We start from the raw sequence: 14,793 nt of genomic DNA, 5'->3' as shown, positions 1-14,793 counted from the left end.
GTGTGGAGGGCAATGGAGCGTGTCTCCCAGATATCAAAATTTATTATTAAGCTGTTGTCATTAAGAAACGTGGCATTGGCACAGGGGTACACAAATCAGTGGGACAACAGAAAGCCCAGAAACAGACTTGGAGCCTTATCTATGGGGTAGGCATAATAATGCCCACCCACCTCCCTCCTTTCCACCCCTACCCCAACAATGTCCACATTCTGCTCCTCAGAATCTGTGAATATGTTAGGTTCCATTTTAAGGGGGAATTTAAGGTTGTAGATGGGATGAAGTTTGCTAAACAGCTGACTTGACTTTAAAATAGAGAGCTTATCCTGGTTTATCTGGGTCGGCCCAATGTAATCACAAGACTCCTAAAAAGTGGAAGTGGGAGGCAGAAGAGTCAGTGTCAGAGAGATGGCACCATGGGAAGGACTTAGTCTGGCTACAGCCAGTTTTGAAGATGGAAGAATGGGACCATGAGCCAAGGAATGCAGGAATCATCCAGAAGCCGGAAAAAAACCAGGAAACAAATATTCCCCTAGGGCCTCTGCCAGGAATGCAGCCGAGCCAACACCTTGATTTTAGCCCAGCAGAATCCATTTTGGACCTCTGGACCTCAAGAACTGTAAGATAATAAATTTGTGTTGTTTTAAGCTACTAAATTGGCAGTAATTTGTCATGAGAGCAATAGGAAAGGAATATGATCTACCTTACAAATCACTGAGGAAAGGATGTACTATTCAACAGGTACAGCTGGACCAGCTGGTTATCCATATACAAAGAAAGAAAACTAGATCCCTCTCTCATGTCATACGTAAAGAGAAACCTGAGGTAGAGTGAGTACCTAACATGTAAAACACAAAATATTAAAATTTTTAAAAAAGTTTAATATCTTTATGAGCTTGGAGAGAGATTTCTTAAGGCACAAAAAAAGCATAAGCTATAAAGAAAAGAAACCGATAAAACTATGTTAAAATTAAATTCATCTGTTCAATAAAAGTTACTATATATAAATACAGAAGACAGGACACAGACCAGGAGAATATATCTGCAATGCATCTAACTTGTAAAAAGTAATATTTATAGTGTAGAAATAATTCTGAAAAATCAATGAAAGAAAGACAGCCCAATAGAAAAATGGACAAAAGACATGTTTTTTAGGCAGTTCATAAAAAAATTCTAATGACCATTAACATATGAGAAAGTGCTTACCTTTATTATTAGTCAGAGACAAGCAAAGAAAGTGATACATTGTGTGTTTCTGACTGGAAAATTTTTTTTTTAATACGAAAATCCTAAGGGTTGGTGAGGTCATGGAGAAAAGGAAGGCTCATAGTCTTCTGGTATGAGTACAAATTTGTATTTTAGTTTTGAAGAGCAATTTAGCAATATTCTGAACAGTAGAAGATGCGCATTTTGTGTGACCCAGTGATTTGTTTCTAGAGAAACAGACAACCCAGGAACTGTCTTGTGCTTGTATATAAGGACACATGTACATCTGTCACAGTGTCATTTTTTTTTTAAAGATTTTATTTATTTATTTGAGAGAGAGACACAGAGATAGTGAGAGCGAGCACAAGTGGGGAGGAGAGTTCTGAGAAGCAGGCTCTGCCCTGAGCAGGGAGCCTGATGTGGGGCAGACACTTAACTGACTGAGCCACCCAGGCACCCCTGTCACAGTGTCATTTGTAATAGTGCAACTCATGAACAACCTAAATGTCAATGAAAAAGACAATAGAGATGATGTTGCAGTCACAAAATTAATGAAATAATGCTACAAGTATCAATATGGACAAATATTGGAAACATTTACAGGGAAAAATAAACTTGCAGAGTAATAAATATAATCTGCATTTATATGAAATTTAAAAACATACATTAATTATGTTTTCATATATGTAATCTTTGGTGGGGTCTGAAACTTAAATAATTGTGGGTGGGGGGGTCTTCTTTAAGAAAAAGAATGTAAAATTATAAATATAAACTAGATACAAAATTAAATATTAATTTTGAATAAGAAAAAAATCACAACTATAAATTTTTAAAAGCCAACAAATACCACAAACAAAATCCAGAGGAAAAAATGTAACTATTGGACACCTCTTTATAATACCATTCTCTTTGGCTCCAATTTTTAATACATTTTTTATAGAAGGTATAAAAATATAAATCCATCTTTTCTCTAGCATGGCTGGTCAACAAATTTAAGAAAAAAGATAGTTTAGGGATTTCTGGGTGGCTCAGTCAATTAAGTGTCTGCCTTTGGCTCAGGTCATGATCCCAGGGTCCTGGGATCAAGTTCCGCATTGGGCTCCTTGCTCAGCAAGGAGCCTGCTTCTCCCTCTGCCTGCCATTCCCCTGCTTGTGCTGCTACACACTCTCTCTCTCTTTCTCTGATAAATAAATAAATAAATAAATAAATAAATAAATAAATCTTAAAAAAAAAGTTTAGAAAAGATTCTTTAAGCATCACAACCCCGTCACTTCTGTCCATGAATAGCAGAGTGACCAACTGACCTCTCTCAGCAGGGCTTCCAGAGAAGCCTGGGCCATGGCCCCTCAGCCGGAAGCAGATTCTTCCCTCATGATTGAATATCATGAGATCAGAGCCAGGGGCACAACATCTCTGGCTGCTGGGAGCTGTGAGGCTATGGAGGTAGTCCTGGCAGCCCCAGGATTATGCACTCCAGGCTTGGGTGTTGCTCCAGACTTCCCGCCTCTTGTGCAGGATGCTTCTTTGACAATGGCCCTGACAACTTCTGGGTCTTGGGAGGAAGCAATGGGAGTGAGTGTCTCTGAGTCTAAGATTCTTTAGTTTCAGGATAAATTGGTTTCTGCCTACTGTAGGGAAGTAAAATTTTCCTCAACCCTCTTAGGGTCCCTGGCGGGGTCTGAAAATAAAACTGACAAAGACAGATTAGAGGGGGGAAAGCAAACAAATTTATTAAATATAAATTTTATGAGACACAGGAGCCTTCATACAAAAATAAAGACCTGAAGAAATGGTTAACCTGATTGTTTTTATGCTAGGTTTGTTGAAGAGTGAAAAGTTGTGGAAAGATGTGGCAGGACAAAGGTGAGCCAAGTGTGGCACACTGGGGAAACTTAGCAAGGGCATGTTGGGTCAGATCCCTCTCTGGTAAAGGGAGGGTACCTCTCACATGAAGGTTTGATGACCTGCTTCAGAGAAAGGACAGAAAGGACAGAAAGTCCTTCCTGCACATGCCATTTCTCAAATTCCTTCAGCTTGACATATTTAATATGCCAAGGTTCCATGGATTTTGAAGTAGTGTGCCCTGGACCGCATTTACCAAAAAGTTAAAAACACGCTAGAGGATGAAAATTTAGGATAGTGATTACCATAGGAATAAGAGAGGAAAAATAGGACTGGGATAGGGTAATGGAGGATTTCAATAGTATCTGAACTTTTATTTTTTTATTTTTATTAAAAAAAATTTTAAGAGGGGGGAGGGGCAGAGGGAGAGGGTGGAAGAGAATCTTAGGCAGGCTCCATGCTCAGCATGGAGCCCAATGTGGGGATCAATCTCACAATCCTGAGATCATAACCTGAGCTGAAATCAAGAGTTGGACACTTAACCGACTGAACCACCCAGATGCCCCAGTATTTGAACTTTAAAAAAAACCAAACATGAATTCAAATCGGGTAAGATATTAAGACCTATTATTATGGGGGTGTTTTTGTACTATTTTTCATCTGGGTGTTTGGAAATGTTTTATTTTTATATATATGTATATGTATACACACACACTCACACCCCCCCCCCAAAGCATTAACTACTGGGGCTGTAACTGGCAGTGCCCCATTGTGCTCAAATAACTTGAAGAGATCTTGTCCCAAAAGAGTATTGTTTATAAGTTACAAGTCTTTAAATCTGGTGATGCTGATTCTCCAGTTCTTTGCTGGTCATAGTTTCTCCATCTTATTATACAACTAAGAAGTGTACTTTACTGCCTTTATACGAATAGTTGCTTCTATAGTGACAAGCTCTATAAACATGCTGAGTAATTACATTCAAACCATAAACTTTCAGTTTGCCCAGGATTTATGGACTAGAATAGAAAATTCCATTCAATAGAATATGAATTTCTTAAAAACAATAACTTGTTCCCTATACTATATAGAATTTCTGTAACAAAGTCATTTTTCTAACAAAGTGCTAAGCTCTTTGGAGCCTACTAGTAAAGATACAAGCCTTCAGTAAGCTGTCTGGGCCTCCTTCAGTAATGCCACCACCAGCGGGGGACAGCACAATTCCTGGGGAACGTGTGTGTGTGTGGGGGGGGGGGTCTATTTACTGAGACCATAACATCTACTCTTTACAGCAAGATTTACGAGTGAACACCGTGAATATTTTATCAGTTAGTTCAGAGAAATGAGTGCAAAGTGTGGATAATACGGTGAATATATTAACAGATTAGGATATTTAATATATTTTTAACGAAGTATAAATTATGTAAAATGCACATTTTAGCAGGAATTAAGAGTATTCACTATATTTACCTTAGGAAGCTTTTGAAATCCTTTAACGGAAAATGTTCACTAAATTTCCAATACCTTCTCACAGGGAACTACTTTTGATATTATTTATTTAAAACAAACTACTTCACTGCAGCTCAGGAGAGGATGAAATTTCAAATGCAGAACAGCTGTTCTATTTTAAAGTCCAGGCCAGCCCTTAAAATTGTGCTTTAGTAAAATCAGTCTAATTAAAATTAAACTGCTTGGTCACCCCTTTTGTCCACCCATGCGTCCTCCCCCAAACAACCCATTTTAGGTCTCCAGGCATTACAGTCCTAAGGGCATCGTGACCTTGTGTATGTGAGAATCTACTTTCTCTCAGGCTGACAGCTTGGCTGTGTTTGGGGAGGATATATACTCCTCCTACTTCTTCCTAATGAACCCTTGATAATACCTCAAATAGGTATTGTTTATACGGCTGTGTTTAGAGAGTGTTTGGGCATAATATTAAATTTATGTCAGAAGTATTAAACAGCAAAAACGTACATGCATATGTGCACACGTGTACACATGCACATACATGTGCACGTGCACACACACACATTTCCACATACCCTGCAGTTGTAGAAAAATTTGCAAAGTCTTTCCTCTTCACATTTAATATCTGGAAATGCTTGAGGTTTAAGGAAAACATTTTCATTAAGCGTTTGAGGTTGTGGAAGAGCTCCGGGCAGCGGGAGACTGCTTTGGTTCACATTTCAGGAGCTCCTCAGGACTTGGGAAGAGGAGCTAATGAAATGTTTCCCTGTTTAAAGTCACATGCAAGAAAATGAATCTTCTAAAATTTAAGATCTTCCATTTTAAAGTACGCAGTAATATTAAACACTACCCAAAAGCCATGACACTCTGAAGGGAATAGAGACCTACTATACTTGTAATCTTCAACCCAATACTCATAAATGGGGTTGCTGAATCAGATTACTAGAATTTATTCATGAATCCAGAGACTGAATCCAGAGCTTTCATGCGTGAGCTAGCAATATTAAAATGAAAATGAAAAGATTTTTAGTCTTCTGATACTAACCAGTTAGGCCATATCTAGCTACCTATCTACCTACACATTCAACCAGCATTTACTGACTGCCTATTCGGATACAGGTGTTATAAGAGGCTCCCCTGGACATACAAACACGAACCAGTCACAGACTTTGCCTGCCAGGAGATTAAAGTTTGAGATAAAAATGTATTTTCAAGGGAGTAATAAATCAGAGATAATGGATCTACTCTGATTTTTAAATTACCTTCTAAATAATTAAATTAGTTTTATATAGAATTTTTGTTTCTTGTCCCCACAACTTTGAGTTTTCCTGGTTCGAAGGTCTAGGTACCCAAGAAAGGAATGCTTCCACCAGGGGAGGCCACAATGGTGCCACTGGATTAGAAGATGAGACTGCCACTTGGCATTCTGTACCCCTTATGCCACTGAACCATCAGGCAAAGAAAGAGATCACACTGCAGGATGGATTGATGCTGATTATCAGGGAATTGGGGCTACATAATGGGGACAAAGGGGACTCTGTCTGGAACCCAGGATATTTTTGAGGTACCTCTCACTACTTCCGGGTCCAATAGTAAAAGTTAATGGCAAAAAACAGTAAGTAGAAATATGAAGAACCCCTGAAGATTCAGACCCTTCAGGAAAGAAGTGTGGGTTACCTTGCCAGGTAAAGAATCTCAACAAGGTGAGATCTTGACTGAGAGATCATAGAGCAAGGAATAAGGAAATGATAAACATCAGTTATATCTTAATGAGCATTTACAGTAACAAGGACTACAGCAGCTATACACATTTTCTTCTTGTTTTTCTTGGCACCTGTCATCATCAGCACAGTGACAGACTTTCACCCTGGCGGTGAGGCTTGATTCCGACAGTTGTGGTTAGTTCCATTTTGCTGTGTCTCATGCTAGCGGAAGCAGCCTCACTGTACTCCCTCAGACACCAGCACCAGCTGGACATGACCCTACTCAGAGGTCTGGGCTTCAGCTCCAAATCCAAGCCTAAGTTCTAACAGTCACAACAGCTTCTCTTTGTTCCTCAAGCTTTAGGAGTGGTAGCTGCTTCCTAACGTTTTTATCTCTGGGATACTACAGTGCTCCCCTTTTGCCTTTTCAGTTCTTTAATGTTGGTTAATGACTAAAGAGTTGTTAAATTCTGTTAAAGTAATTGGTGTGGTTCCCATCCCCTGACTGGACCATGACTGATACAATGAACACTGTTGTCTCCTCCAAGGCCATTCCAAACCTTCCATAATGCATAGCCGTCATTATTTGGGAGAGATGGAGGCCACCCCCAGATCCAGGGATGCGCCCTAACAGGTCTATGTCAGGGTAACCCCATTCACTTCCTTACCATCACTGAGGCATACGACCTAGGCACCAGCCAATTAGTCTACAGTAGTCCTCTGGCCACAGAGATTGGTTAAGGGCAGTCGGTCAAATTCTGGAACACGGAGGCTCTAGCTCCATGTGAATAGAGTTTTGTTTAGATGTAAAGTCAACAACTGCTGCCAGCCTTTTTGCCATCTTCAGAGGAACCAAACTGAGGATAAAGCTAACCTATGTGAGATGGCAGAGTTAAGGGAATTGCAAGGAACAGAGCCTGAAGTCCTGACCAAGTCATACCTCATGTACCCCGGACATTTCAATTAAGTGAGCCAATAAATCCTCTTTATTGTTTCAGCTAGTTTGAGTTAGGTGTGCAATTACTTGCCAGCAAAAGCCTTACAATGAAGTCATCTTGTAATTAAACATATGTGTGATCATAAAGGACCATGCAGTCTTCTTTAAGATGCAGTTTTATATACATGCATTAGCCCCTCACAGGGTATATAACCCATATAAGGTGAATATGGTAAAATATTAAAGAGTGGTTAAATCCTTGACCTTTGTTTCACTTCTGCTAGAATTATCCTTTATAACCTGCCTCCCCTCTACAACCTAAAAATACCATAAATCTTTATCTGAATAGGAAAAGGTTTTCTAAATTTGTTCTTTTGGTCATAAGAGCATAGAAGTCTGTTTGTTTTTTAATTTTTTAGTTGGTATTTCTAATATCCTGGGGATATGAATTCAGAGCCATAAGAACACGTACAAATCTAAACTAAACACAACCCAGAAGTGACTTAACTTCCATAGGCGCTGCCTTCAGCTCTTTGTGTTAGCATATTGATAGGCCAGTGGGAGGAAAAGACCTGAGGACAGTCTGTCGTTACTTCTAGAAACCTGAGATCTTGAAACTCTCAGGGCCTCCCTCTGCCCTCCCTCACTGGTTAAACATTGTGAAAGCCTTAGCCTCTCGCCTTTGACTCTTTAGCAAGAAGCAAAGACACATAATAAAAATGGCCTCTCACATTTGCATAGTGTTTGAGTTTTCAAAGTACTTCATATAGATAATTTAATTTGGATACCTGGCTCTCTGGGAAGTGGAGAGGGGAGTTACTGCCACTTTGCTGAAACCGAGAGCCAGCAGTGACTGACTTCTTCTGTCCCCAGCCCAGCCTAGCAAAGTGACCTCGATATAATTCTAGGTGATCAGGAAATGTTGGCTAGTGAATGAAAATGAAAGACAAGAGTTTCAGCCAAGTGTTTTTCCTTAAAACATTCTTGGGATTGTAGAGCGAAGAGGTAGAAACTAGGACCAGAACCCAGGACCTTTGGCTCTAGTTTTCTGCCCTTTTACTAGGTAAGACTGTAGTCAGAGAGCAGGCCAACTAGGAGAAGCTCTAAAGGCCTGGATGGGACCTGGGGCAGTAGAGAAGCTCCCATGGAGAGGGGTGGTCAGGGTCATGTTCTTACAGACGAGGGCTGACAGTGAACCACCTCACCAAGCCTTCATAAATTGACTCTTCTTTTGACAAAGCTGACTCCACGAATGTTTCTTCTTTTAGCTACCTTGTTCCACATATGGGGTGCTTTTATAAAGGTTTATTAGGACACCAGGCTTCTGGTGTTTTCACATATTAGCTTACAGACCCAGCTGTGGGTATTTTTATAAAAGGAACCACAAAGGGAAGGGTACACACAAAATAAAAGTGGTTTGGAGATTAAAACAAACAAACCCACTGATCCTGCCTACATCTAATGTGCCTATGGAGGAAGTCAAAAGAGCACTGTACATGGAGTCTGTAAGACTGTAAGACTGTAAGACTGGGGCCAGCTGGGACTCTCACACTGACTGCCTTGTATCTTGAGCAAGCTGTTAAGTTTTGGAGTCTTCACTTTCTTTTGTAAATTAAAGGGTTGAACTATTCATAGATCTCTAAAGATCCTTCTAGCCATGAGATTATAGGAGTCAATGGGCAAGGTAAAAAGGTTTTCTGTTCAAACCTTGCCCCTGCCACTTACCATTTGTTAAACCTGGACACGGTCTTTCTTTTAAAAAATAATGTGGCTCTTTTGTCTGGGCTGCCAACATGCCATGCAGACTGAGGACAACCAGGAAACTTTGGGACCACGAGAGCCACGGCCACATTGGCAAGCACTGGATGCATGTGGGAGGCCAGGGTAATGCTGGTGTCACGCATTACCACAGGATCAACTTTGACACATAGTACCCAGGTCACTTCAGAAAACTTGGTCTGAGGCATGACCACTTAAACAGGAACAAGAGCTTCTGCCTTGACAAACTGTGGACCTTGGTCAGTGAGCTGACATGGGCAAATGCTGCCAAAAACAAGACTGGAGGTGCTCCTATCATTGTTGGGGTGTGATTGGGCTACTACAAAGTTTTGGGGAAGGGAAAACTCCCCAAACAGCCTGTCGTGGTGAAGCCCAAATTCTTTAGTAGAATAGCTGAGGAGAAGATTAAGGGTATGTGTGTGGTGGGGCGGCTGTGTCCTAGTAGCGTGAAGCCACATGGAGGGAGGTTCATGAAATGCTAACAAGTGCTTAAAAAAAATAGTGTGTATTCTTTTCTTCCTATTGCTAAAGTATTACGTACATACTATAGAAAGTGTAGAGGGACACCTGAGAGCCTGGATGGCTCAGTCAGTTAAGCATCTGACTCTTGATTTTGGCTCAGTCATGATCTCAGGGTTTTGAGATCGAGCCCCACGTCGGGCTCTGCACTGGGCATGGAGTCTGCTTAAGATTTTCTCTTTCCCTCTCCCTCTACCCCTCCCCCTACTCTAAAAAAAAGAAAAGAAAAAAGAAAATGTAGAACACATAGGTAAGAATATTAAAGTAGAAAATAAGGACCTCTTACAATTTTGTTACTCAGAGGTAATTGACTATTTTAAGGTATTTCTTTCCATAAGGTAAACTATAATAACTCTTGGGCCAAACCTGCTGTTTTTGTATGGCTTATGAACTTAGAATGGTTTTCACATTTTTAAAAGGATGAAAAAATTCAAAAGTGTAATAATATTTTGTGGTCCATGAAAATTATGTGAAATTAAAATTTCAGTGTCCCTAAATAAACTTTTATTGGAATACAGCCATGATTATTTGATTATGTACTGTCCCTGTGGCTTTTACCCTGCAACAGCAGAGCTGAACAAGAGACCCTATGACCCACAAAGTCTAAAATATTTACAATCTGGTTCTTCACAGAAAATATATGCTGACCTCTGACACAGATAAAATAAATATAAATATGTAGGTGTACATAACTATATATGAAAAATTACAACATATATCTTTTATTCTACTTTTTTTTAACATTTAAATATAAACACTTGCTGGTAACTGTAAACAGTCTTTGTAAACATGGTTTTAACAGCTCCCTACTATTACATCATGTAAGATGCATTATAATTTAAACACCCTTCTTTTGCTAGACATTTGGTTTATTAAAATTTTTCACTTACACTTGCCACAAACATCCTTAGGTATAAACATTTGACCATATCTCTGATTATTTCCTAAAAGTAGCTTCCTAGAAGTGAGATGGCTAGTATAAAGTATACAAATATAGATAGTCTATAGATAGTTGTATAGATAGTCTAAAAATATACCAATGTACACACCCATTACTCTAGATGAATGAAAGTGCTTATTTCCCTGTACCCTTCTGAGTAATCATCATTAGAGCAGAAGGAGTGGGAGGAGAGGAAGAGAGGGAGATTAAGATTGAGATCAAAATTGATATTAGGTCCGGGGTCATTTGCCTCTATGAGCACATTTCCACTTCACTGAAATCAGGGTAAGAGTTCTAGGAACTAAAAATTTTGCTTTAAGAAAAAAAGATGTGAAGGCACTTTGTAAACTGTTAAAGCACAATCGCTGTCTCATAATTATTATCATAATTCTATGAAAGCTATATATATGAACCAGCCAGTCGTTCACCCTGAGGGGGGAAACCCAACTCACCATAACTGTCCTTTTTACAAAAGAATCAGGTCTTAACTTTACAAAGAGTATTTCATCGCTGTGTTACATTCTTAAAATTAGATCCATGTGTTTCTTTTAATTAGTATTTGATACAGTATTAATATTCTTATTTATCTTCTGCATGCCATATGGATTAAATTCTCATTACCTTTGATCTTAATACTTTTAAAATATGTAAATCAGCAGACACCGTCTTTAAAGCAGTGTTTGCATCCCTGTCTATTATTGCCTTGGGCAAAAGGAAAATATCTGCATTGCAAAAAATCCCTAAATTGTGTTGAAATCCTGAAAACCATATATTACACTGGTCAATCTCAATAAATTAAATAATGGCCAACTGAAAATGACGCCAATTAGAATTAAATATTGCTTAAACCTGACAAAGGTTAATGAGATCCCACCATGTGCGCATATCATCAAAATGGTCACATTTCAGAACAAAACTAGTTCAAGGCTTTGGAATTTACTTAACTCCAGCGAACAGAACACAAGAAAGCTTTTCTGATTAACAAGCACACGCGCGCTATACTAAGTGCTTCAGCGTTCTGAAAGCCGTTTTGTTTTGAGCTGTTGCAAGTCACTTCACTTTCTTGGTCCTTAGTTTCTTCCACCATAAAATGGGGTGATTGGCTGATGAATTCTAAGACATATTCCGCTCTAAGCACTAACGAGATACAATTACAAGGCAGTTATTGAACACATTTTAAAGAAACTTTAAACTTAACTAGGACTATAGTTACTAATTAACTCAAGAAAAGCTGGAGGGGGAAAGAACAACTATCGTTGATTGATGGAAATTAATCTTGAACAGGACCGTTTATATATCTACTGATGAGCACACTTAGTCATTTAGACTTTTTTCCCTTTTCTTAAAAAATGTATCATGAAAAATATATTGGCATTGCCTTACCTCTTAACTTAAAATAATTTTCTAGCTTATGCTAGGACAGTCATTCCCTCCCCTTAGAGCTTATTCAATTAATGATACAAAATACTTCTAGGAGAATTTTGTGTCAATCAAAGGTCTATAACCTGCATGCTACTAAATGCCAGAAATCATTCCTGCTTATTTACAAGGTTAATTGCTTTTTGTCAGCTGTTCATTTTACTTTAAAAAATAAACAGGTTCCCAGACTCATAATGGAATTGATAGACTTCTTGGACCGTGGGAAAGCTTATGTTCTTAAGCCCGGATGCAGCTCTTTCTGGAAGAATGCAATCGTGTGTTCATTTTGAATTAATCACCTCAGTTGCCACTCTGTAGTTTCTGTACTTTGACTGACTCACAAGCATCCTACATCCTACTAGTTATCAAATAATGCAGTTTCGCAATTCAGGCAAACTTTGCTGGTACAACTTAGTCTAGGTACATAAAGTATTTCCTAGAAGCAGCCCAATCTCCAGAATAACAGATATCTTCTACTGAGAGTGGTTCTGCTTTAGAGAGTTCACAATCTAGCTTAGAAAATATAAAGCTTTCACTTGAGCCCTATCCCTGACTAGTAAAACACATAGAGACCAACTGTGCAAGGCACAGCTGGGATATCAAATATGAAAGATCGGAATTTATATGGCAAATTACTAAGGGATAAAAGGGCCAGGAATATCTAAAGGAAAACTAGACGTGACATGAATTATTTCTCATAATAGATTGGCCTAGAAAAATGAGAACCAGGCATAGACTCACAACACATATTACAGTTTGTTTCTTCAATTAAGCCATATGTTTATAGATATTTATGTTTGTTGAAATTATTTCAAGAAGTGCATCACCCAGGGGCGCCTGGGTGGCTAAGTTAGTTAAGCACTGACTCTTGATTTCCGCTCAGGTCATGATCTTAGGGTTTTGGGATCGAGCCCTTTCAGTGGACTCCGCACTCAGTGGGGAGTCTGCTTCCCTCCTTCTCCCTCTCCTTCTGCCCCTCCCCCTGCTCTTGCTCATGCTCTCTCTTTTTCTAAAATCAATCAATCAATTAATCAATCTTTTTTTTTTTTTTAAAGCAAGTGCATCACCCAGTGGAATATCTGCCATGTTGCACCAGGGGTGCATCATGTGTAAGCAGGGCCAACCTTGGCCATGAGGGTGGGGCCTGTGCTGGTGGTGGGTAGAGGAAATGCCAACATGACCAGCAGTGTTTTGTTTCCATACCAAAAGACTGACCCTTTTTTCACACTTATCTCTCTAGTATCATTTCATCACAATCGACAGCTGCCTTTGAGACTCAGTGCCTTAAAAAACTGTTGAAAAGGCACCACTTTTCTACAATGTGTTCAGGAAGAGCACAAGCCAGAAACAAATGTGTTTCATTCCAGACCGCTCCCTCTCCTAGTCCCACTGTACACCAGCCACCAGGCCTTGTACACTCCACTTTTATCCCAACTGTGGGAATCATTCCATCTATCTCACTGCTTTAATTCACTTACCAATCTCTTGCCTGGACCCCAGCGACCACCTCTCTGGTAGTCTCATTTCCAGTTTTGCCCCATCCTATCTATTTTCCACATGGTAGCCAAAGGCAATTTTCTAAATGACCATGTCATTCTCTGAGTAACATCTTCAATGGTTCCCCATAACTTTCAGAACAAAGATGGGACTCTTCAGTTCAGCACACACGGCCTTTCTTGATCTAATACCTAACTTACCTTTCCAGTTTATCTCCAACTCTTCCTTAGAGCTCAGTCTCTGCTCCAACACAACTCCATCTGCTAGCTGTGTAAGAACCAGCCCAGGCTCATCTACTTCTGGCCTCTTCCCTAACTCCCAAGTCCATGTTAAATGCCCTAACACTGGGCTCCCATTTCATTCTGTGTATAATAATATAATAACAAGTATCCCACCTGAAAGCAGGTATAGAATCATATTCATCTTTCTACCTCTGTGGCCTGGATCACAGCAGATGACAAATGAATGTATATTCAAGAAATGAACAAGTCTTTTAGTTGTTCTTGCTCAAAAACATCCACCAACATCTCTAATTCCTTCAGAAATTACACATTGCTAGATGAAAGACAGCTAGCTAGTCTGATAAAAGAAATCTAAGTGTTATCTATCTTGAGAAACATAAGGTTAACAGCAGGCTTTTAGGAGGTAATTCTAAATCAGTAAGGGAGATGTTACTGGTGAGTCTTTCAGGATGATGGGATAGATATTTATGTCGCAAAGATTGCTAATGTTCTTAGCACCACATTAGGGAACAATGATAGCAATAGGCTTAAGGATAAGGAACTTCAAATTCCTGCTTTTATTTACAGATGGGTTGCTGGGTGCTGCTATTTGTAGGATAAATATTTATACTGATATCTATGTACCAATTGAGAACTGCCTGGAGATCTGCAAAACCATTCAGAAAAACTGTAAATAAAGAATCCAAAACTAAACCAGAATAATATACAAGTGGTTGTCTCCTTAAGGACAAATAATCCGAATGGTCACTTCCTGAATAAAATCAGCACAGCCAGCCATACAATGATTAAGGAAAACCACCCCAAAGCAGGGTTAGGGGTCTGCTATAGACTGAAAGTTTGTGTCTCCACCCCCCCCCCAAACTTCATATGTTCAAATCCTAATCCCCAATGTGGATATTTGGAGATGGACCTTTGGGAGGTGATTAGGGATGGAATTAGTGCCCTTAGAAAAGAGATGCAGGAGAGCTCCCTCACGACTTCTGCCATGTGAGAACACAGCAGAAGGACCCTTGTCTGGGCACCAGGAAAGAGGCCCTCACCGGACACTGAATGTGCTGGCACCTTGGTCATGGACATCTCAGCCTCCAGAACTGTGAGAAATAAATGTTTGTTGTTTAAGCCATCCAGTCTGTGGTATTTTTGTCCTAGCAGTCCAAATGTACTAAGACATATCTTACGACATTCAGTAGAATAAAATATGTTTGCCATGGAAGACAACAGGGCACGGTGGTCCAGAGCCCAGGCTT

At 39.6% G+C, this 14,793-nt stretch overlaps 1 protein-coding gene and 1 pseudogene across 2 annotated transcripts in view; one reads left to right on the top strand and one right to left on the bottom strand.

Moving 5' to 3' along the window:
• MYO3B (myosin IIIB) overlaps positions 1-14,793 on the bottom strand; it is a 428,494-nt gene that overhangs the window by 47,102 nt on the left and 366,599 nt on the right. The gene's annotated exons all lie outside the window — the stretch shown is intronic.
• On the top strand, positions 8,932-9,411 carry LOC123780892 (large ribosomal subunit protein uL15 pseudogene; annotated as a pseudogene).

This window comes from Ursus americanus, chromosome 1 (genome assembly GCF_024610735.1).
Source record: "Ursus americanus isolate L20-20 chromosome 1, mUrsAme1.1.p, whole genome shotgun sequence".
Lineage (NCBI taxonomy): Eukaryota > Metazoa > Chordata > Mammalia > Carnivora > Ursidae > Ursus > Ursus americanus.
Note: the sequence above shows the minus strand (reverse complement) of the source record. Positions and strands in the feature narration are given on the sequence as shown.